The sequence below is a fragment of the Ambystoma mexicanum genome, chromosome 4q, assembly GCF_040938575.1.
Source record: "Ambystoma mexicanum isolate Mex_15411 chromosome 4q, UKY_AmexF1_1, whole genome shotgun sequence".
Taxonomy (NCBI): Eukaryota; Metazoa; Chordata; class Amphibia; order Caudata; family Ambystomatidae; genus Ambystoma; species Ambystoma mexicanum.
The window spans coordinates 720,330,006-720,355,062 of NC_090928.1; the positions used below are offsets into that span (position 1 = coordinate 720,330,006).

The 25,057-nt window shown below is 46.0% G+C and overlaps 1 protein-coding gene and 1 long non-coding RNA gene across 3 annotated transcripts in view; both read right to left on the reverse strand.

Moving 5' to 3' along the window:
* PAK5 (p21 (RAC1) activated kinase 5) overlaps window positions 1-25,057 on the reverse strand; it is a 1,510,924-nt gene that overhangs the window by 1,110,430 nt on the left and 375,437 nt on the right. The window lies entirely within an intron of this gene.
* On the reverse strand, window positions 1,727-6,937 carry LOC138467955 (uncharacterized). Its single transcript, XR_011268170.1, has 2 exons — window positions 6,849-6,937; window positions 1,727-2,145 (listed from the first exon to the last, which is right to left on the reverse strand). It is a non-coding gene; the product is annotated as an uncharacterized lncRNA (long non-coding RNA).

Below are 25,057 nucleotides of genomic sequence, written 5' to 3' on the forward strand. Positions count from 1 at the left end.
GCCGGAACAGCACCCAGGCGTCCGATGAGCACGAGGGCCTCCGGTAAGCACCAGCAGCCGCAGTCCTCTCACTCCGTATCGATGAGGGCCAGTGTATTAGCTTAGGCGCAAACCGTGTGGGCAGGCTCCTCCCACCTGTGGCCTGCAGCGCTCCCGCGTCCACGGTGTATGGGTGGATCTGCGCGGTTCCAACAGCCGGATCGCCGATGTGCCAGGCGTCGGCCAGTTTCCCCACGGCCATATCTTGTCAGATGCAGGTTGTATTTGAACATGATTTTGACTGTTTATGCCCAAGCGCACGGGTCTTCGGCAGTACAGCTTTCTGGTCTCCTAGACAGCCCAAGACGGATGAATCAGCACAGGATATTACGGTGCAGCGGGAGCTCCGAAATCAGGCAGCCATCTTGCTTGTGCGCAACAGTGCCCCCAGCTATTGGTGTCTCTAATTGTCAATGCATGCAGTGTGATCATATTACTGCCAGTACTACAGGGAGCCGCAGACTTTGGAGACTATGGCCCTCATTACAAGTTTGGCGGCATGGCTGCCGCCGAAATCGCGTCTGGGTCCTCAGAATGAGGAATAACCGGGACATTCCGAGTTCGGAAGGCCCGGTAATTCCTCCCTCCAAGGACCCGGACCCAGTCCTTCCCCATTCCACTTTCAGCCCCCATAGGGCTGAATGTGAATGGGAGAGGGAGCAAACAACGGGCCATTACGAGTTGGCCCGTTGTTTGCTTCCTCTTCCCCTCGCGGGACCCGGTAAGCACGCCTGGTTTGACCAGGCGTTGCTTCGTGGGTCCCGCGAGGGGACCTCGTAATGAGGCAGTACAGGGTAAACGGCGCCGGCACCTTTTACGGTGCCGTTTACCCCGTACCGCCAGGGTCGTAATGAGGCGCCATGAATTTTGCAATAAGGGTAAATGATTACTTTGGTTTTTATTTTGGCCTTAACCAAATACGGATCTGCGTGATTAGTGAGGAAATAAAATACTGCAGACAAAAATGGGGATTTCTTATTTCTTTTCGCACATTTCAACACAATGATATGTGGGGGAGGACCCCCCCACATGCCCCATCCTTACTCCCCTCACATTAGTTACTAGCCTAACCCAACCCCGCAAATGTAATTCCTTTGAAATGTGCAGTACAAAATTCAGCATTTAGTCTGCAATATTTTCAGCTGCGCGGTAATAGGGCGATACCCTTATACATATCTACCTGAAAGCACCATTATATGTCACTTTGAGTACATTTAATCCCAAAAAGTCAAATGGGAAAAACGCACATTTTAAAATGTTATTAAGTATTTAAAAATAACAAAATTATGATACTTCTGTAGGAAGCCCGCAGATCGCTAAATCCTTGTAGGTCCGAAGTGTTTAGAGGATAAAGTGGGTTGGAAAGCATGCTTCAGTACGTCCAGGTTCAAACTGAAAAACACGAGCATTGTATGAAAAAAATAAATAGCCTTCTGAAAGTAGTAATATTTGGAGAAAATGTACAGTATTTTGATATCATGGAAAAGGTCAAGCAAAAGGCACATTGTGTAAACGTATATATAAAACCCCATTAATCCCCATACAACCCTTTCCTGGAGTGCCACAACTAAACGAAGACAGCTTAGGACACGCCCAAACATTATTTCCAAGCATCTCTGAACCAATGACTAATCCCCCACACTAACGTGAGATGGGGGTTTAGATTCTATTAAAGACAAGGAGGCGATTATTATGCATTACAATCTTTACTCTGAAACCACAGCAGCAAAGAAAAAACTTTTACAAACAAAAAAGTTTCAACAACAGAACTAGATAAAGTTCAATGTCAATGCATGGGGAACTCCCCAAACCATCATGGAGGATAGGTCATACCCTGCAGGGGACCAATGAGCAGGGACCCTCCTTTATATATGTCCATTACTCTAACGCCAACCCCTCTTTCTGCAGCTGACTTGCACCAGACGCCCAATGGAACGGTTGAACTGCGTAGCGCAGAGAAAAGGATCCAGCGAAACCGGAGATCTCAACCTTTCCGCAGCCTGAAGCAATGAAGAAGTTCTTCTGGATAGGACTTCTCACCCGAAATCACGCACTCCAGAACTTGTAACTGCGATCCACACTCCTGAGCAGAACCTCAACTCGTACCTGTAAGAACAACAAGCAAGAAGGGTGGGTGGTTGGGAAGAACAACAAACCAAAGAATGTTCTCACTTGAACCACCTGTGTACATGCGTATCACAATTGTCATATCATATCATATCCAGGGTCGGTGGGAGGGATAATAATCGCCTCCTTGTCTTTAATAGAATCTAAACCCCCATCTCACGTTAGTGTGGGGGATTAGTCATTCTATGACAAGACAGGAGGCTCATATTATGCAAGTTCAAAGCCCTTGCATCTCATTAGTACGTACAAAATGATCCAATATAATAGATAATATAATAAAATAATAGGAAAGGAAACATTTTTTAAATGCTTTCATTAAATCAATCTGTTGACCAATCAGAGAATTGCCCAAGACTAGGTTGCCCGAAAAGCTGTCTTATAAGGCAAAGTCAAATCCACTGCAAGAAAAACAGGAATGTGCCAAATCCAGCGTTCCTTACAGGCCACCAAAACCAACTGGTTAAAAGAGGGGAAAACATTGAACAAAGTTTTCCTATACTAATAGGTTAGGACAAAACCATCTGAAATAAACACCTATGTTGTTCAATCAAATATTCAAAACACTTAAATTCGTACCATTTTTGGGGACCTAGAAAGCAAACCAATGAAAACAAACACCTAGCTCTCCTGGAGATAAAGAAAAGTACCCCATAGGGGTGAAAGTCTTATAGGTTCCATCCCATGCATTAAAGGAACATATCGCATTAGAAACAGGGCATGTCACAGAACTACACTGGGGAACCAAGAGGGAAAGACAAATCTTCAAAAGGGTAAAATGGGAGTAAAAAATCATTTTTATAAATTTTGTAATAGGACAATCCATCCTGAGCGGAGCTGAAAAGCAATAGAATTAATCTACAATTGTCTTCAGACATATGTGTATACTAAGGAGGGAAGTCTTCTGGAGGCAGAAGCAGAATGGAAGAGAGGGCCCCACCTGAGAAGCTAAACCCGTCAAACCGCCAACACGGAGACCCTCAGACCTCCCGAACTCTTGAAGAAGGACTCTGCTACCATGACAAAAGGCAGATATTATAAACCTGATCCTTAAGAGGCCAAACTTGGCAAGAAGAAAAAATGTATCCGACATCCAATCACTACCATTATAGTGATATCTAAACTCCTTTGTAGGTATGCCCGGTGCTTGAACCTTGATCCCTCCTCCCTGGTGATAAATCCCCTAGCGGATCAAAGGAGGACACCAAATTTCCAAAATCTTAGCAAGACTCTAAACTGCAAAGTACTGATCACTAAATGGTTAAACTGAAGGTGTACACCAGAAGAGGTCCAACCTATATTTCAGCCAATTTGCAGATCTTTGAAGCTCACAGCACCCTGAGCTGGCACCTTACTGCAAACAAACTCTTGTGAAAACCCCAAAGGTCCACCTGCCATGCAGGTGACTATGATAATCAAGTCATCAACCAAATATATATCCCAGCACTCTGGTAATCGTAGCGGCAGACACCGTCTGAAAGTTAATGTATAGACTCTGGAACGCATCGTGATAGAGGGTCATAACGTGGATGGGGGATAGTATCACTCCCAGACCCCTCTATCCCACCAAGGGATATTGAGCCTTCCCAAAAGAGGAGAAACCTCCCCCACTTATCCAAAGGAAAAACCTTGCAATCCAGAAAGAAAACTACCCTGAGGACCACATTAAAGCCCCGCTTTACACCGTTAAGAGAAATAAATACCCACTAGCGCCTCTAACCAATCCCCTGACTGGACAGACTCCAGTTAACTTATTGAAATACCAGAGATTAGCACAAAGGAAAGTAACAGACGGGAGGGAAATGCTCAGTGCGAGTCTGCACTGGTCACCCGCCAGAACTCCTGTAAAAAGGAAAAAACTGAAACCATTGGATACTCCCAGAGGTGTAATATTATGATGCAATCTCCCCCAAGGATGGCAGGAAGGGGAATGAGGGGGAAAGAACTCTGGATAATTATCAATGCCCTGTAAATGCAAGGTTGAGAAGAAATCTGGGACCACTGTCCCCTCAAACCCTGAGGTCTGAGTCACTGTATTCATGTGAGGCTGACTGGCCACTAAGGGAATCAGGGGAAGGAAAAACTAAGCACATTGTCCATAGCAAAACAGTACTTATACAGTACTACGAACCCTCAGGTATATGAGTGGTGCTTAACACTACTACGAGCGTTGTGTGGTGTGAGGTGTTCACTTATCGATCTCAGCAGGATAAAAGACTGATGTAGACCTTTCCAAAATTAGGAACCTGTATCAGAACGGTCAGCACGGATATGAAAACAGCACTCTAAAGAGGTTAAGCAACGCTCATGAGGGTACAGAAGCCTGCGTGTACTCCTCGAGCAGAGGAGAAGTTGCAACACGCTGTTAGACGGTTAGCTGAACCATAGGCCAAGCTTTGGGAGGAAAAACATGAGGCAGGCGCCAGCAAGTTATTATTTGGCAACTTGTCTAACTGATACCATCAAGTGTTTCCAAACACTCCATCCAAGTAAAACATGGTTGCTCAACTTGTCATGTAAAAAACTGAACGGTTACCCTCGAGCTGACCCTGTCTCCACCAGAAACCAAAAGAATAAGGAATGTCCAATGGGACAAAGTAGGGGAGAACAAACGTCCCCACTAAAGAGAGCCTTAAGCCCTACAGACCTCAATAGAGGCATAACGCATCATCTTTATTCTTCCTCATGTTGAGAGAAAATACTGTAGCTTAATCAGCACTGGTATTGGGTGGAGCAATTGAGGTCGGGAATCAAAACCTAAGGAAAGGACTGAGTTGTCCTGAAACTAACTAAGGTAAAGGGTGACCGAATTTTTAACTAAAAGATGAATGATAACACCAGAGAGATGGTTAGAGAGGAAGGTACAACCCCATATGGGTCTGTTTACAACCACTTCCACACTCTTTTCTTTAAAGCACTTAATAAATAAAGAATATATAATATATGAAATATATATAAAATATCCAAAGAAGAGGGGTTACGCCCTCACAGGGGACCGAATCCCCAGCCCTTATATAAGCTGATACTCACTGAGCTTTCTGGGCCACTGACAATTCTGAAAAAACGCAAATGTGTTCCAGTCAACACTTAAACATATTGTTTATCAAAGCGTACACTGAGCAAGTGCACCTCAACTGCTCACCCCAGCAGGGTGAGGCAACCAATAGTACACGAGGGAGCACCTCGCAGTAGGAACAAGGCGAAGCCTGAAACCGAGCAGGTTACTGCACGCCTACAAGACCAAACAATGGCGTCAGCCATATGCAGCACCTAAACAAAGCTGCCGACCTTAAGGAAGGAATACACTGAGCAAGTGCACCTCCAACTGCTCGCCCGAGCAGGGCGTGATAATCAGCAGTACACGAGGGGGTAACCTCGCATTAGAACTCAGGCAGAGCCTGAAACCGAGCAGGTTATGGTGCATGCCAGTTAAGGTAATTACCCAAGTTGCCCACTTTAAGGGAGGAAACACTGAGCAAGTGTACCTCAACTGCTCACCCTAGCAGGGTGTGGACACAGCCGTATACAAGGGGACCCCTCGCAGAAACCCCAGGCAACCTTGCCACCGAGCAGGTGACTGCACCTTTCCAGGGAAGATAACCCAAACAAAAGAAAACTGTCAAGTTGAAGGTAGGATACACTGAGCAAGTGCACCTCCAACTGCTCGCCCGAGCAGGGTGTGATAATCAGCATTACACGAGGGGGGGAACCTCGCAATAGAATCAGGCTGAACCTGAAACCGAACTTATGGCACCTACAGCGAAGGCAAAGCACATAACTTAAGAAATAAGTAAATGAATAAATAAACAAAGAAAATAAAATAAAACTGCAGACTGGCAGTGCATCGGGCTCTTGCGCTGGATGGTCAGACTTTGACCTAACAAACCCACAGTCTATCAGTAAACATTCTTTCTTTCCAGCACTAAAGGTAAGGAAATGTGTTGTGTCACCAGGGATACGAAATTACAAACATTTAACAAAACCACATTTTTACTATTAAAATGTTTGTGCTATAATCTTTCTGAAGAAGTCATGAACCAACCAAATGCCCATTAGGAAATCCCTGCTCAACTGAGCAAAAAAGGTGACAATCAAATACCTCCACTGTAAAATACAATTATTTAAAATATAACAATTAAAATATACAAATAAACATGCGCTGGTCGGCCGCGAACCCGGGTCTTCCTGCATGGGAGACCTGCAGCTCTATATTTGAGCTAACTTGGCTCAGTACTGAAACAGAGGCTTTTGTTACAAACATAAGCCACAGGGGCAGGCCGAACCCAAAGCCTGCAGCACCTGGAATCCCCAGGTGACCATAAATCTGTCAAGGGGCACGAATTCAAACAGGCGAAATGAAGAGGGAACAGTGTAAACAACACTGCTCTCGCGCACGCCTGGAGCGAGTTGATTAATGCACTAGAAACACCTGCGTTTACAAGCGCGAGAAATTTTTAAAGAAGAAATAAATTAGAGAGCTCCCTCGAACTCACAACCTCATGGACTGTAGTCCGAAATTCAACCATTGCACCACTGCTTCAGCTGAAACAGGAAGTATGAGCATAATACATATTTTCTTTTTGAAAGACACCAAAATGAAACCAACGGCCGCACGCGGCTATCCAGATACATTGTATCAAATACACAAATTCCTTTATAATAAAAGGTAATTAACACATATTTACCATATATGCCATATTCAAACTAATAAAGCCTACTACTGACAAACAATGTAAGACACAACTGAAAGGGGTGACTTAGCTCTGTGGTGTCAGCAGCAAAGAAAGAGGGGTTGGCGTTAGAGTAATGGACATATATAAAGGAGGGTCCCTGCTCATTGGTCCCCTGCAGGGTATGACCTATCCTCCATGATGGTTTGGGGAGTTCCCCATGCATTGACATTGAACTTTATCTAGTTCTGTTGTTGAAACTTTTTTGTTTGTAAAAGTTTTTTCTTTGCTGCTGTGGTTTCAGAGTAAAGATTGTAATGCATAATATGAGCCTCCTGTCTTGTCATAGAATCAGGTGTCACGCGCCATCCTGTCCAAAGGCCGATTACCACCTCTTATTGTGCATCAGGCCTCACAGTACCAACTATTTTCCAGCGTTGCCATGATCACTGATTGTGGTAAACAACGCTCTATGAAAATGAAATAAACCCATTACCATGTGGCTTTTTTTAGCTCATGGTTCTGTTCTTTCCTCTCTTTGCCCTGACCCTTGTTTATGGATGCCGATTTTCTGGCGTTACTCAAGAAATAAACTGCCCTCGACAGGCGCGTGGCGAATCAACCTTCTGAGGCTGACAGTAGTCTTCGAGCCTGGGCGGGATACGCAATGAGAGCAGCTGGAACATTTTACCTGGATAAAATGCAAAACGCCCCATGACTACACCATATGCTCGTGCATCGAATGCAAATTAGTTTCGACATCATGCAGATCTGTTGCCTCCTGATTTTCGTCCTTCATTTCTTAAAGTGCACACCGACTGACATGAATTAGTACCTTTCCAAATGAAATTGACATGCGAAGAGCTGAGGAAAAACAATTAATGATGGTATAATTTACACAGGTCTTCATTCACAAATGTAAATTGCAGATTACATATGGCATGCATCTTTTTCAAAAGGTACCTTATTTATTAAAAGCAAGCTATCTGCACATTGTGGCTTGAAGCAATACAACCTAGCTAAAATGTCCTATTATATATAGTCTCTTTCAATATTTGGTATGATGTTCTGTCGTTTCGTTGACTAGTTCTGAAAACATCTATGATACACATTGCTTGTGTGGAGCTCACTGTTTGAATGCATTTATGATGTAGTATCATCGGGACGGATTCTCAAAAAGTGTAACAAGTAAAAAAAAGCGCAGCGGTTATTTATTTTTACTTGCTGCACTTTAGGAAATGGACACTCAAACTGTCCTTGTCCTCCTTCCCCGACTCTCTTTAGTCCACCGTCTCTGTCTCTCTGCCTTCCAACACTGGATGGACACCCACTTTCTTCACCTAATTCCCACAAAAACAGAAGTTCTCTTTTTTTCCCCCAACACTATGATACCTACCACTCTGCTTCGATCTACACTTTCTTTTCTCCCTCTTCACCGTTTCTCTGCCTCTGGCCAAAACCTCAGTGTTACTTTCGTGGCTCCCTGTTTCCTCCCCACAAAGTAAAAAAGGGAGAAAAAAGGGCCACCCGGGGAAAGGCCTTGCGGCTGGGACAGCGGGCAGGAATTGTGTATTCTCACCCGTTGTTCCAGCCACCTGATGGCGGAGCGCCCTTCCCCTAGGTGCAAATTCTCATTTTCTCTCGTAGTGATTACTCTCTTCCTTGGTCTTTGCACTTCTCACTTTAGCCCCCTCTGTGCTATCTACCACTCGACTAGCCGTCTTCTTTTCTCACTTTCCCCCTCACTCTTCTATTACCTCTTCTCTTCTGTGTTTCTAATTTCTACCCTTTGACTCAAGAATTATTTTCTGTTTCTTTTCCATTGTTTTCATATGCATTCATGGTCTGGCCCCAATCTATCATCTCTTGTCTCCATCTGCTCTCCCTCACATTCTCTCCATTCACAATTCCAATTTCTCCTTACTGTCGCTAAGGCCCTTTGTGTTCGTTTTTCTCTGTCAGCTCCTAAGCACTGGAACACAATTCCTTTATTTAGTTGATTATCACCTCCTCTCCCTGTATTTCAAACCATCTTCTCTCTGCTTGTTCTAATAATTGATGCTTAATTATTATTTCTTTCGTTTATTTGCACTATGCCATCAATTCATGATTTCATACTATTTCTTTACCTAAATATAGAGGACTATTGAGAAAGCAATTTGTAAATCCAAACAAATACATTACAAATAAAGGACAAGGTTAGGGAATCGTCTATTCTCTTCATCACCACGCCACAAATGTTCACATTTCCCCTGATTCTCTGAACCAGTGGCTCCATAGATAGTGCAAAGGCCAGAAGTGAAAGGTGCTACCCTGATGTGTTCCCCTATGGATTATAATACGTTTAGTTAGCCACCCAGGCAGACATAACTTGGTGTTTGGGTTTTAGAAATTGGCAAGAACAAATGTGGTCAGTGAACGCTGATATTCCTTGCATTTTAGAATACAATAGAGTGCGTTCACTGTACACCCCCCACCTGAAATCATACCCTGTTCCAGAAAAAGGAAAACGTAAAAGAAAACTAATTCAAACAGAAATGCAACAGGATCTGACTGCAAATCCTTCAAAGAAAGCAAAAGAAGCTAATACTTCATCTATTAGTGAAAGTAAATCAGGTACTTCTTCAAAAAAGGAACACAAACTCCAAAATATTCACTCGGACACAGAACTATCAGGTCCATTCAAATTTTCAAATGAAACTGGTGTAAGTTGCTACGCAAATGTAGCAATGAATATTCCATTTCAATTGCCACCAATTGTTAACAACATTTACTTACACAGTACAGACCAATTGTGTTTGCAATTGTTAGTCCTTCATAGAAACGCAACAAACAATCCTGACAACACGTATAGTGTTCACGGAATAAGACAAGAATTGGACTACTGTGCTGGAATGGTGAGGTTCACTATAAACTCACCAGAAGACCCACAAGAATTTCTAATGTACTTACTACAAGTACTCGAAAACAAAAACATACCTATAAATGAAATCTTCCAGATTTCATACATGTGGAAACATACATGCACTCTCTGTAACAATGTGACACAGGAACAAATTCCTAATGAGCGATTTGTGTATGTATCCATACCTAATTGTGAATCCATTCCATTTCAGCAACTTCTACAAAATGCAAACCATGGCAGATTATGTACTATCTGCAATTCAGATAATCGCTCCACCTTACTGATACAAACACATAGTAACTACATAATACTAATGCTTCTACGTTACAATGCAGATGGTACCAAAAACAACTGCAAGCTGACTGGATTCACACACGGTCAAGTGTCACTTGGTAAGAAAACCTTCACAACAATAGGTATAATCTACCACGCAGGAGCCACAACCAATGCAGGTCACTACACTGCATATATTAAAAAGAAATGTGGATGGGTCGAAAATAATGATAGTAGCATTACTCTAAAGCAGAGATTACCAGCAAATGTTACAAGCGCTTATTTAATCTTCTTAAAACCAAAATTGAATAACTAATGTGTATGTCAACGTTAACAAAAATTCAATTAAAAGACTATAAACAGAATACGCCAACAGGTATCTAACTGCCCAAGATTGTATAACAACCACACAGATAAATGAATACCACTGATTTGTAACAGAAAATACACAGAATACGCCAGAAGGTATCTAACTGTTTAAAAAATCTGCAAGAAGCGAACATATAGAACATTAATCTGAAACAACAAGTGAACACAAAAAGGAAACAAAGAAATCATTTGTAGCATAGCAAAGAAAGGGTTTTTTCCGACAAGGATTTTTTTCCCCCAGACCCAATGATTTGAAAAACAAACACAGAAACTGAGCAAAATGCACAGTACACTGGTTTGTAAACTAAACGTGAGGGTAAAAAAAAAAAAGGTAAAATGTCTATTATACAATGTAATAAGTATTTATAAAATACAAACACTAACATGCTCTTTTCTTTTATCACAGAAATTGAAAAAGAATATTTCCTCCAAGTACTAAAGTCATGTAAGAAATATAAGGAATCTCAACAAATTAAACAGTAAGTATAATTTCACACATTTCATACATATTTGAATCTATAGGTGTGATGTATGGTTGTAATATGGTGTAGTGGCTGTGGGCAGGGTGTACAGTCTTGGATGTATAATCTACGGCCTACACCCTGCGGCCATGCAACCAAGACTCTAGTTCCTATCCACAACCACCGCAGCATATCACACCCATTGTGGCTTATAACTTCAGTACTTAAAACTTAGTTCTTGGGTGCATGGCCATGCACCGAAGACTCTAGGTCCTGGACACAACCACCAGTGCAGTATATTAAATCCGTGTTAGCTTATAACTTCAGGGCTTATAACTTTGGTCTTGTGTCCATGGCCTTCGGCTACGCATTGAAGACTGTAGGTCCTGGCCAAAACCACTGCAACATATCACACCCATAACTTTAGTACCTAGAATTTTAGTCTTGTGTGCATGGCCTTCGACCATGCACCCAAAACTGTAGGTACTGGACACAACCACCGCAGTATATGAAACCCATGGTGGCTTATAACGTCAGTGCTTATAACTTCAGTCTTCGGCCATGCACCCAAGACTTTAGGCCCTCGCCACAACCATCTGATATTCAATTCTATGGATGCATCTATGAGTGCGATATGCTGCGGTGGTTGTGGCCAGGGCCTAGAGTCTTGGGTATATGGCCTACGGCCATGCACCCAAGACTCTAGGCCCTGGCCAAAACCACTGCAGCATATCAGAACCATGGTGTCTTATAACTCATTGTCACACCCATACAATCAAACATTTTAACTGCGGCATATACTCAATTAGCACCCAAGACTCTACGTCCTGCCCACAACCACCTCATAGATATTCGATTCTATGGGTGTGATGTATGGGTGTTATATGCTGCGGTGGTTGTGGCCAGAGCCTAGAGTCTTGTGTATATGGCCTACGGCCATGCACCCAAGACTCTAGGCCCTGGCCACAACCACCGCAGCATATTACACCCATGGTGGCTTATAACTCATTGTCACACCCATACAATCAAACATTTTAACTGCGGCATATACTCAATTAGCACCCAAGACTCTATGCCCTGCCCACAACCACCTCATAGATATTCGATTCTATGGGTGTGATGTATGGGTGTGATATGCTGCGGTGGTTGTGGCCAGAGCCTAGAGTCTTGTGTATATGGCCTACGGCCATGCACCCAAGACTCTAAGCCCTGGCCACAACCACCGCAGCATATTACACCCATGGTGGCTTATAACTCATTGTCACACCCATACAATCAAACATTTTAACTGCAGCATATACTCAATTTGCACCCAGGACCCCACAACCACCTGATCGATGTTCGATACTACGGGTGTTTCTATAGCTGTGATACGCTGCAGTGGTTGTGGCCAGGGCCTAGAGTCTTAGGTGTATGGCCATAGATATTGGAATCTATGGGCGTGCACTATATAAAACCCATGTCGGCTTATAACTTCAGTGCTTATACGTTTGTTCTTGGGTGCATGGCCTTTGGCCATGCACCCAACACTCTAGGCCCTCCCCACAACCACCTGATCGATATTCGATACTACGGTTGTATGTATTGCAGTGGTATGCTACGGTGGTTGTGGCCAGGTCCTAGAGTCTTGGGAATGTGGCCTACGGCCACGCACCCAAGACTCTAGGCCCTGGCCACAACCACCGCAGCATATCACACCCATTGTGGCTTATAACTTCACTACGTATAAATTTGGTCTTGGGTGCATGGACTTCGGCCATGCACCCAACACTCTAGGCCCTCCCCACAACCACCTGATCGATATTCGATACTATGGTTGTATGTATTGCGGTGGTATGCTACGGTGGTTGTGGCCAGGTCCTAGAGTCTTGGGAATATGGCCTACAGCCATGCACCCAAGACTCTAGGCCCTGGCCACAACCACCGCAGCATATCACACCCATGGCGGCTTATAAGTCAGTACCACACCCATAGAAACAAAAATTTTAACTGCAGCATGTAGTCAATTTTAACATTCGCTAACACCACGCGTGTCCTTAGAACAGTTTCAACTTTCCTGCGCACAGCACGGACGGAAGTTCTATCCTTATGAGACCCCTCATTTTCAGTAATTACAAACATCCCGGACAGCGCGGGCATGGCGAATACATCATTAGCACCTGCCGCCTAAACAAATACAGTATTTCACCCATCTATTACTCTCTGAACCTGCCCACGCACTGTGACACACCAAAACACTCCCCAAAACAGCATTTCGCCTCCAGTCGGCGCTGCGCTGTTGGCAGATCCAAGATGTCGGGCACATCCAAACAATCTGACGCACATCACGTCTCACTCCAGCCAATCGGAGGACACGTCGCGTGTCCGTGGTCATGACAAGAGCCCCTTAGCCAATCGGTATCTTGTCCGCGGAGTGAACAGGGAAGTGTGACCGCAGAGCATAGATATCACTAATTTTTTGAGACATACTTTTTGGTCGTTTTAAAGAAAACTACTGGATGGATTGGCACCAAATTTACAAAAGCACGCTTTCGGGACCAAGGTCCTCCTCGTGCCGCAAATTTGGTGAAAATCCGTCCAGCGGTTTCAGCTGTAGGCGTGCGCAAAGTTTTTCCCCCATTCACTCTATGGGAAAAAAAGACGTTTTGGTACCCCCCCCTTTAACTTTTCCTCCCCTGGACCAAACATCACCAAACTTTACAAAACAATTCAGAGTGGCCCATATACTTTTTTTGCAAAGTTTGCTGAGGATTCGTCCAGGGGGAGCGAAGTTATAAGCCGCCCAAAAAGTGCTCTTCCTATGGAAACAGCAACTTAACCATAACTACACAGCCACTACTGTGGCCGTGTAATATATATATATATATATATATATATATATATATTTTGATATAAAATCACCTGGCTTGTGTATATATATTACCAGGATCAGGTTTTACCTGGGACTGTGCCCATCAAGTTGAGAGCTGTGTTGACTCACTGCGGCCTGCAGGGGCACTGTGTTTGTTAATCTAGGATCACGATCTTGTCTCGTAGAATGCATCAAGCATACTACAGCCTTTGGAATATGTATATATGATATATATGCTATATCGCGGGAGAGATTGAGCCTAAAGACTTCTCCCAATGGTCCGCGGAATGAAGGGAGCGCCGGAACTACGTGGTCCCATTGCGCTCCATCTTCCGTGGCCGTGCTGCCCTCTGTGGGGCTCACTGTATGGTTGCAGTAGCCGGAGCACCTGCCCCATCGCGACCGCAACTCTCCAGATCCCACTAAACACGCCAGAAAACCTCTACGCTGCGCGCAATATACTACCATATCATAAAATGTAATAAAGATTAATGAAATTGCACTTACTCGCTGCTGAGCAGCAAAGAAAGAGGAAGTAGACGAGGAGGTTCAGTGTGGTCATGGTGAAGGGCTGGACTGATTGGTTAAGTTTGTCACTTGGTCATTTTTTAGACCAATAATATCAGGACTACCAAAGACTCCTTATTTTCAATGGATATTTTTTGTTTTAGCTTTGTTACCAGTGTATATTATTGGTTTGTTCATTTGCTGCTTGAGTAGTAAAATGAAAGACAAGCATAATCCGAACCTCCGGCCTTGACATAGAATCTTAACGTATATATCGGCGGAGAAATCACACAGAAAGGCAGATACAGACATGTTGCCGACCATCTAACCGTCCCTCCTCGCTCCCTCAATAACCAAACAACCCAGCCATGTATCCAGGGCTCAAGTCGAGGGTACACGTGGATGGAAGGAGTCCACCCACTTTTTTTCAGAGGGTGGACTCAGTCCCCCTAAGATAAAATGATAAACATTGAATGTCTACTTTGAATTTATGAATTAATGCCGACCTTTGGGATCGAACCACAGTCGTCAGGTTTGCAGGCCCGACACTGCTGCACAATATAACCCAATCAAAAACAACTGAAAATGAAATGTCGCATTTCAGTCCTACATGTTCCAGGGAAATCATTTGTATTCATTCTAGGAGATTAAAACATGCACACCTTTTAACGTTTTCAAAAACACTATTAGAAGCAAATATCCTCTTGGTTTTGTGTGTGTGTTTATTTTATGAAAAACAAATGCCATTCGTTCTGTGCAATTTGGGTGGTTATGCAAAGGCAATTTGATGAAATGTGCATATTTCACCTTGATATGCTAATTTCTGGTCACGTCACATCCCATTGCATTGGTTGATGAGTCCCCACTTTTATTTTTAGGACTTGGCCCCTGCTTATACCCCATGTTATTTATTCGTGAAACCAGTCAATGTCTGCATTAACCCGACTGAAAAATATATGTTTTTAAACCCACTGTTTTACCTTGAAAATGATGCATCGTTTCAGTACAGGATGGTGACGGCATCTGGTAAGATAGCTCAGTGGGGTGAGCGCTAGCTGCTGCGATCGCAGGTTCAAATCCCTGCAATGCCAACTCAGCCCATCCTTCCGAAGTCGATAAATGAGTACCAGTTTCGGTTGAATGATATTGTATGTAAATATGTGTTCTGTAAAGTGCTTTGCATAAAGGCACGATATAAAGAACACATCGTTATCAGTCTGGCCAGCATGAGAGTTACCCACAGCACTTTTTAAGTTTTGAAACTACAAACTAACAATTTACGTTAAACTGCTTAAAAAACGAGGGGGGGGGGCTGTTCCAGTTCTCATTGAGGTCTGGACTAATAAACACACTTTTAGGGTTCCGGCGTCGGCGCAGACTGGCCATGCATCTGAATGCGAAATCAGAATTCAGCGCCTCTGATTCATCCCAGGTGTGCTTGCCTACAGTCTGCTAACTCCCTATGAGCGCTGGCACAAAGCTGCCGACGCAAGCAGGTTACCGTTTCTTTTCAATGAGCGCTTGACAGGGAATGTTTACACGCAGCTTGTGGGATGATTGTCCTGGTCAGCTAGGTTCTAGTTTACGGACGGCCTTTCCTCCATGAACCACGGACACCAAACGCCCATGCATTGCACATGGCCCTTCCCTCGGAGGCATCGCTGCTGTGTGATATTAGAACGCATGAGGGGCGGGGAAACTGGAATCAGAAAGCGTAACATACCTCTCCTGAGAGCGAATCATATATTTGAGCTGAATCCGTATGCATGACAGCGCACCTGCTTCCGTCAGGAACAACATTATCAGAGAGCATTAATTAGATTAGAGGCTCGCTTCAGTGGAATCAGCTTGACGCAGCTTACTTCATTTGTCAAAGAACAGGAATATTTTAGGTGAAGCACTGAAGAAGCGGTTGGAAAAACTAGCAGGCTAAGCAAAGGCAGCATTAGCAAGGGAGCAGCAAGCAGTTGAGTGCTTGTTTTCCAAGACACGAGCGTCTATAAAAAGTACAGTACTCTGCGCTTCAGATACTCCACATGGCATCGTAACGGCGTCGAAGGGCCTGGTCAGTACATTCGGGCAGGCACTGCGCCAACGCCAGAGTGAGCTATAGATTCACTTCAATGATGACACCACGTGTTTCATCAAAAAGGGTTTAGCTGTGTTTTCTTTCTTTAATCAACAGCTACACTGCTATCAGACTCTAGGGCAATTTACTTGACATCATGTGTATGTATATATATATATATGAAGATAAAAGTTCGAACCCCCACTCTCCCTACTGTATGTTGGCCGGCGAGGCCAGGCCACGTGTTCGGCAGCGCCGAAGGATCTCCTCCGCCTCTTCCCCTCCGTCGAAAACTTGCTCGGCGGAGAAACAGCTTCACAGCTAACGTCGAGGGGAGGGATCTTTAACAATATAATAAGTATAATTAAGGACTGAGGTCCGTAGTAAGTATTAGCAATGTCTCTCTAGGAGCTCCGCGTAAGGCGACCAGAAGCTGGGTGGAAAAAAACAATCTGAGGGACCTCGACGCGTGAGGGATTGTGGGTACAACGCACGTCACTATAGGGATAGTGTTACAGACACGCCTTGTCGACGTCCCCTTTTCGACTACGAAAAACAAAATGCAATACTCCGCAGTGACCACTGGATGTCGGACCTATGCACAGCATGTGATTCTAAGCAGATTAACAAACATCAGAAATATATATATATATATATATATATGAACAGTACATCCTTTGATTACTTACTTGTACACTTACACTTACACTTCCTCCCCCCATGGCCCCATGGCCTCACTAGCTCGTTGCAGTGCGAGGGGAGCCAACACCTTATATCCTTTCCCTGAAGGTCAAGCAGGCAAAACACCTATTCCGTGGACATCTGGAATGATCTTCGAGCCCAGTGAACTCCTTGGGGGCGTGGGCATTTGGGCAGAGAGGAGAGGGGCAAGGCATTGGAATAATGGAGATTAACAGTAAATAATCAACACTTTGCATCCTCGTTCCTTTACTTTGTTCCACTCATTACCCAAGCACTATCTATTGAGTGCCCCGATGCACCCTCAATCAGTAAATCACACTGCAATGTTTGTATCCCTCATGTAAACTCCATTTCGGAAGGCGGAAACACAATTGCCAGATCATGAGAGGGCGCCACATCCTGAAGCCTTACCCTCTCAACCTTCACGTAGCCATGTGAAGGCAGGGGAGGAATAAAACTGAAATGGATGTCAAGGTAGGGCGTGGAGTTTGAGGCAGTGAGAATCCACAGGGGTCACGTTGCCTTACATTCGTACAGTTCAGGTTTATCAAGGAATTCACATTCTATTAGCCTCCTCTTCAGGGAACTTTATAGTTTTCTTTCTCAGACTGTTAAAGTTCAATTTCAACAAACCTCTCACGGATTTCTCTGTATCACTGAGATGAGTTCGCCAGTTTAAATAATGTTAGTTCAGGACTTTCCGTGCCTCCCTGTTTTCCCCGTTACCAACCTCTTTATCGGAAAACCACTCTGTGCTTCTTAGAGGCTTCACATTGGCTTTGCTACTCCACCGTATGGCCATTCCGTGTTCCTCAGCGTCTCTTCACATTTACTCTTTGGTTGTCCGCTCAGTGACTGAGCAGGGTAACAGGGAGCCACGCAGCTTGCTGCGGCTGCCCAGTGGCAGCATCAGTGCTGTTGTACGGGCCTGCTTCCCACCACAATTCTCCTGTGGTAACACTACCACCCTGTCTCAGACCTCCCTTGGTTTGCACCTTCTCAGGCTCTCGGATACGCTGGCTTCTCTGCGTTCTCCTTGCTACCTCCCAGCAAGTTTGTATCTCGCAGACTCTGCGTCCTGTTGCAGATCCGCCTCCTCTCAGCATCACATATCCAGGGGACCTCCCATTCTTGGCAACACCTTCTCTCGCTTCACATCCCTCTTCTCACTTAAGAGCACCTGGAGTCCCCCCATTTCTTCTGTGCGGCGGAGGAGGGCCAGCTGATTGTGTGCTCGTGAAACCATCTCTGAGCACCCCTGGCCTAGCTATCTGTGGCCACCTGCCTGGTAAGACCCACCACATATTTTGGCAGTTGCATTCCACAGAGTCCTTTCTGCCTTTTAATTGCATCCGTCTATTGGAGAATCTCCATGGACACAAGCAACCCATTTATTTGCATCCACGTGTTTATTTGGAACTGATGATGCCAGCGTTGATGCTTCTCACCACAACTGCATGGCCCTGCTAACATGGACACCCTAATTGCAATCCCCCTGATAGTGTGCCTGGCCTGAGCCTGCTCCCGCTCCCCCTCTTTTCCGGCTCCCTCTCCTATTGGCTGGCAACATTTTTTAGCCAGCCACAAGAACCAGGAGGCAAGAGCCGGCCCATGTTATCCAAGTCCCGCATCGAGGCCTGCATTTCCCCCCATTTCTTCTGTGCGGCAGAGGAGGACCAGCTGATCTTGTGCTCCTGAACCCATCTCTGAGCACCCCTGGCTTAGCTATCTGTGGCCACCTGCCTGGTAAGCCCGGACACAGATTTTGGGCGCTGCGCTCCACTGAGTCCTTTCTGCCTTTTAATTGCATCTGTGTATTGGAGAATCTCCACGGGCACAAGCGACCTGTTTATTTTCATCCATGTGTTTACTTGTAACTGATGATGCCTGTGTCGATGCTACTCACCGCAACTACATGGCCCTGCTAACATGGTCGCCCTAATTGCAGTCCCCCTGATGGTGTGCCTGGGCTGAGCCTGCTCCTGCTCCCTCTCCGTCTCTGTCTCTGTCTCCCTCTCCCTCTCCCATTGGCGGGCACATTTTTTTAGCCAGCCACAAGATCCAGGAGGCGGGAGCCGGCCCATGTTATCCAAGGCCCGCCTCGAAGGCCCTGTCTGCTCCCTGTCCACTGCCTGGTCAGGTCTGGGGATCCACTCCTGCACCCCACATTAACGCATGATGGCTGATGCGATCCTGCATTCTCTCAGAGCTACTGAAAACATTGCAACACTTTCACTTCCCTGTGGGTTAGTTGCCCCTACAAAAATGTGCATCCTAAACCTCTGACTTTCCCTCTGTTACTCCGTCTCATCTGGACCCTCACTCTCATTACCTCTAGCTGTACCCAGTGGCTGCATTGTGTTTTCATTCTGTCCTACTAATTTCGAACTTGGCTGTGCCTAGTGGCTGCATCGTGTTTTCATTCTGTCCTGCTGAAATTGAATTTAGCTGTGCTCAGTGGCTGCATTGTGTTTTCATTCTGTCCTACTAATTTCGAACTTGGCTGTGCCTAGTGGCTGCATCGTGTTTTCATTCTGTCCTGCTGAAACTGAATTTAGCTGTGCCCAGTGGCTGCATTGTGTTTTAATTCCATCCTGCTGAAATTGAAGGTAGTTGCGCCCAGTGACTGCATTGTGTTTTCACTCTGTCCTGCTAGGTTCGAACTTGGCTGTGCCTAGTGACTGCATTGTGTTTTCACTCTGTCCTTCTAATTTCGAACTTGGCTGTGCCTAGTTCCTGCATTGTGTTTTCATTCTGTCCGGCTAATTTCGAACTTGGCTGTGCCTAGTGGCTGCATTGTTTTTTCATTCTGTGCTGCTAATTTCGAAATCGGCTGCATTGTGTTTTCATTCTGTTCTGCTGTTCCTGTCTTGTTCCGTCTCTTCTGCTTGCACCTCTGTTCTCCCCCAGTGTCTCAACCCCCCTCTGCTCTTCTCTCATTCCCCAGCCACCCCCCCCTCTCCTCTTCCCCCTCCTCAACATCACCTAAGGTGCTCTCTGTTTCTCCTATCTTCTCCAACTGTTTCTCTATCGACTATCCTAACCTTCTCAATAAGTCTGGTAGGAAGAGGTTAAAAAAGGATATCCTGTCTCCAACCCAGGCCTCCAAATCACTGATAGCTACACCAGCGCTTCCTCCAGACAGACTCTCACTGACATCCTCTTTGTTGTTCCTTTGGCTTACCTATGGACTCTTCATATGGTCTCTGTACTCTCTCCTTTCTCTTCCTCTCCCATTAATGGTGGCACCCAGTGCGAGGCCCTCCTGGCTTCCTTTCACTCCAAGGTCATCATTAATGTTTACCTTAATGGCACCGTCTTGGTCCAAGGCCCTCAGGCCAACCTCCTCCTCTTTGACAGACGCCTCCTGCGCCTTATCAATTTGCCTTCGTCTCTCGCTGTACCTTCTCTCCCTTCGGCTTCTTTGCCTCCACCCTCTGCCACTTCTCGGGTGCCCTCGTCATACCCCTTGGCTACCTTGCCCTCTACTCCTACCTCCTTTGCCCCCTCCGGGCTCCTACACCGCTGCAGGTAGTACCTCTGATTTGTACCCCTCCCTGGAAGACTTCCAAGGATGGCAACCTTCTCCACCTCGTCACTCTTAACTCTCGCTTAGCCATCAAACACTCCTCTGACATCTGCCATCTCCTGGAAGAACTCGACCTTGATGTCCTTGGTCTCACTGAGACATAGTTCACGGCCAACTCTGTCACAAGCTTGCACACTTTCCTCCCCGATGGCTACAAGATCCTCTCTGTGCCAAGATCAAACTGTTCCGGTGGGGGTGTAGCCTTGATCTTCCCGGAGTGGATTCCTGCCTCTATCATTCCTATGCAGGCCTACTCCTCCTTCGAATGCCTGGTCTGTAGGCTTTCTCTCTCTCCTGGCCACTGTTATGTTATGCTATCTGTATTTCTAAAGCACATGTTCGCCAAAGGCATCATGGTGCTGGCATCTATAACATTTCAAGAGGGGTTAAAAGAGATAAGTCTTCAAAAGACGGCGAAAGACAAGATGGTCCACCGTAGTACGTAGGGCAGCGGGAAGGGTAGTCCATGCTTTAGCGCCAGCCACCGAAAAAGCCTGTCCGTCGACACAAGATAGTCTAACCCGAGCAACTGCCACTACAAAGGCTGACTGAGAACGGAGACAGCGAGATGGCACATAACATGAAGATATTCTGCCTCTGTGCCAGAAAAGGCACGATGAACAAGACAGTGTTTCAAAGAGAATCCGCTGTTCCACTGGCAGCCAGTGAAGCTGCCTAAGCCAAGGGGTTGTATGCGTCCCATAAGGGGGGCGCAAAACAGCTCTGGCGGCTGCGTTCTTCAGGAGTTGGAGGCGTTTTATAAGAAACCGTGGCTGAGCCAAATAGAGCCGAGTTGCAGTAATCAACTGCACTCAGCACAAGGGCAGTCACCACGGGTGCCTGAAATTTGCGTAATTTGAAGTGACCACCTTTACATACAACAGAAAACTTCTCATGCATCGACAGGGAGTATGTGATTTGTACCCCCAGATTCCGGACCGAGGAAGATGGTAAGGGAAAAGGGCCCAAAGAGATGTGCCAGAATTCGCTTGTCCAGAATAAGTGGGGGGTGCTTGTGCCCACAAATAAGACCTCGGTTTCATTTCCATTTAGCTTAAGCCAATTGATCGTCATCCACGTTCCAAGATCTTCCAGGCACCTCCTAAGACGAGCGGCTGTATCAGGGCATGTAAGGTCTAGGCGCGGCAAGATCTGTGTATCACCTGCATAAGAGTAGTAGCGAAAGCCATGGGAATAAATGAGTGACATAATGGGCCGAATATAGATGTTAAAAAGTATTGGAGAGAGAGAGAGAGAGCGGGCCACTGGGGAACACCGCAGTCAAGCATCATCGATTTAGAGCGAAAAAGGGGGCAGGGAGACAGATTGAGAGCAGTTGGAGAGAAATGCAGTGAACCATCTCAAAATCTGTCCGGACAGGCCGGCCGAAGATAGACGGGAGATCAGGGTGGGGTGGACCACCGTGACAAACGCGTCGGATAGATCGAGCAACACTGCTCCAACTCCCTCCTGATCCACCAAACGAGCCAGGTCAACCAACACAGAGTTTAGGACAGATTCTGCTCCTCTCCCCGGACGGAAGCCCGATTGGAATTGGTCAAAGAACCAAGACATCTCGAGAAAGGTGGAGAGCAATGGCGATACCAGGGCCTTCAACAACTCCATGAGGAATGGGAGGAGTGAGCTGGGATGGAAATGTGCAAGAATGGTGGGATCAAGAGAGGGCTTCCTAAGAGGAATCACCAACAAATGTTAAAGGGTAGCAGGAATAAATCCTTCCCGGAAAGAGGTTAACAGCAGTGGTGAGTATAGGAATCCGATCAGCAGAAATGTCTTTAAGAAGGGTCAGGGGAATGGGGTCAGCAGGGGAAGCTGATTTGAGGCACCCGATTGCAGATAGCACATCAAGCTCCGGAAAGACTGGGAAGTTTGACCAGATGTCACTGGGGGAATGGGGGCGGAGAGAATCCATAGAGGTTGAGGATACAGCTGATAGACCGGCGCCCTCAATGTTCTTCCGGATATCCTCAATCTTTGTATAAAAGAAAGAAGAGAGAGAGTCACACAGATTCTGAGATGGTGGCGCCCGGGGGCCAGTTTTGGCTGGGGCAGAAAGAGACTGCACCAGCTCAAACAAGGCCCTAGGATGGTTTATAGCTGATTCTACCTTGTGGGAGAAAATAGCTTTTTTTGCTTCAATAACTGCTTTATGATAGGCTGATAGGGTAAGGCGGAAGGTACGCCTAGCTTCATGGGAGTAATCAATGTGCCATTTCCTCTCAGATTTCTTACATCTAAGTTTGGCAGCTTTGAGCTCTTCTGAAAACCAGGGTTCAGAGGGGATGTTTTTTTGCTTTCCAATTTTGAAATGAGCAAGCATATCAGCTGCTGCAATGAATGAGGCTTCTATTTATGCCAGAGAGCAAGGAGTCAGACTTGCAGTGGGATAATAATGAGGCATTTAGTTGCTGATTAGTGACCTTATTCCAACTGCGTCTGGGAATAGCGAGTTTAGGAGGAGGAGTAATATGCTTGGCCTGATGGATCACAAAGGGGACAAGAAAGTGGTCCGACCATACTATCGGCAGTGTCGGAGAGATATAGACTCCCGGGGAGCACAAATAAAGTCAAGCGTATTACCTAGATGGTGAGTAGGCTTGCTGACAAGCTGGGGGAGGCCAAGATCATCCATAAGAGACAGGAAGTTAGTGACCTGGGTGGAGTTTGTATTTTTCCTGAGAGATTAAAATCACCCACAATAAAGAAATTGGGATATTTAAGCTGTCTCATGGTGGCTACTATCTAGCGGCTGCCTGGTCAGATCACCTCCTTCCTCTCTGAGTGGGCGGACCTCGCTCCCTCCCTCCTGTCCTAGACCACTGAACTCCTCCTCCTTGGAGACTTCAACGTCCACCTGGATGCTTCTCTCCCTCTCTCCCTCTCTCCACTCCTCTCTCCTGGAGTGACCACTTTCTCCTCTCCTCCCATCTCATCTCTCTCTACCCCTCAGGCCAAGCCTATCCCCACACTGCCACCCACCTTCTTGGTTATTCGACCAATGAAGCATGTGTCAGTTGAAGCTTGCGCTGCCTCTTTCTCTCCCCCTCCTGCACACCTCTGGCTGACTCACACCATTAAACAGCTCTTTCCATGTTCCACTCTGCTATCTCTGACACGCTTGATGTACTTGCCCCTGTCATGAGGATCCGCATGAAGCCTAAAGCCAAGTGACACTCCTGGTACGACTCACACCTCGTCACCCTTAAACGCAAGTGTAGGGTGGCTGAGAGGAAATGGTTGACATCTTGTACATCCTCTGACAAACTGGCCTGCCGCCTGCTCCAAATGCAATACCGACTCTGTCCTCACCAAGAAGAGTGCTCACATCCAAGCCCGCATCTCTGCGGCTTCTAACAACTCGGCCAAACTCTTTAAAATCTGCAAGGAGCTGGCCAATCCTGCTGCAGTCTCTACCTCTCCTGTCCCCTCCAAGGCCCTCTGTACAGCCCTGGCTGCTCATTTCATCTCTAAAATCCAGGAGATCCTGCCCATCCTCCCATCCTCTCCTGCCTCTCTCCCCACCCTCTCCTCTTTGTCCCCCATGCAAACCCCTCTCTGCCTTTCCTCTTTCCACCCTTGACAAGGTTTCTAGACAGGTCTGATCTATGAAAGCCTCGTCAAAACAGGTTCTTCCCTGTTCTTCTAAAACCATCAAGGACCACATTGACACCCTCGCTCCAGCCTTGGCCAACGTCTACAACCACTCTTTTGCCACTGTAACCTTTCCTTCCCCCCTGAAGCACTCCCTTGTGCTCCCTCTTCTCAAGAAATCCTCAGCCGACCCATCCTGTCCGGCTAACTATCGCCCGATCTCCATCACTCCCGCCTTGGACAAACTCCTGGAAAAGCTGGCCATCTCCCAGCTTAATCTTCACACTGAATCGGTTGGTTGTCTCCATGACCATCAGTCTGGCTTCAGAGCAGCCAGAATCATGGAAACCTCTCTCCTGAAAATCTGCGAAGACCTGCTCTCTAACCTTGATGCTAATCTCTCCTCCATCCTTATCTTACTTGCTCTCTTCTGCCTTTGGCACGGTCAACCACACCATCCTGCTCAACCTGCTCTGTGATAACCTGGGTATCACTGATCAGGCCTTCGCCTGGCTGTCTTCTTTCCTCTCGGGCCGACCCTCCCAGGTCCAACTTGGGTATTTTCCCTCCTCTATCTCTACCTGTGGTGTTCCTCAGGGGTCTAACCTTTCTCCCTGGTTGCCCAAATTGCATTGTGTGTTCTCCAAACTGCATTGAGACCTCTCCCCCACTATACAGGTGTCTCAAACTTAGCAGGGCCTCTGTGCCCAAATTGCATTGTCTATGCTCCAAACTGCATTGATAGCAGGGCCTCTGTGCCCAAATTGCCTTGTCTATTCTCCAAACTGCATTGATAGCAGGGCCTCTGTGCCCAAATTGCATTGTGTGTTCTCCAAACTCCATTGATAGGCCTCTCTCCCAATATACAGGTGCCCCAAACTTAGCAA